This window comes from Rhagoletis zephyria, unplaced genomic scaffold, assembly GCF_001687245.7.
Source record: "Rhagoletis zephyria isolate East Lansing unplaced genomic scaffold, Rhagoletis_zephyria_1.1 Rzeph_scaffold_08893, whole genome shotgun sequence".
In the NCBI taxonomy this organism is placed as follows: Eukaryota; Metazoa; Arthropoda; class Insecta; order Diptera; family Tephritidae; genus Rhagoletis; species Rhagoletis zephyria.
The window spans coordinates 514-1,000 of record NW_016165972.1 but is presented as its reverse complement, the minus strand read 5'-3'; positions in this window follow the sequence as shown (position 1 = coordinate 1,000).

Here is a 487-nt window from a genome sequence, read left to right as displayed (position 1 = left end):
TTTCAGCATGTCAAACTTAAATTCATGTTGCATTTGATTTGAATTATGGCTGCCCTAAAACTTAAACTCTCTTTTTTAGTAAATCAGGATATTCGATATTTGAATAAAAAATCCAATCGATTCTAAAAGTTAAAAATAAAACAACAACAAGTATTTGAGTATTAATAAAGGGTTGTATTATCTATTTTGCAACTTGATAGATTCAGTAATTTTGATAACATTATCCGAATGACCAAATGCATGGATATTAACCGGACATTCGGATATCGGTATAAAAAAATAAACGAATATCAACTGTATTTCCGGATATTATCCGTATACACGAATATCCGAACTTACATATACCAGGATACCCGAATATACGGATAGATCCTGCCCTATTAAACGCTTACGCTTAGATGTCAACCCGGCATATTTATTTAACACTAGAATCTCCAGTGGGCAAAATTCGACCACTTAATCATTCTCATAGTGGTTGTTTACGCTT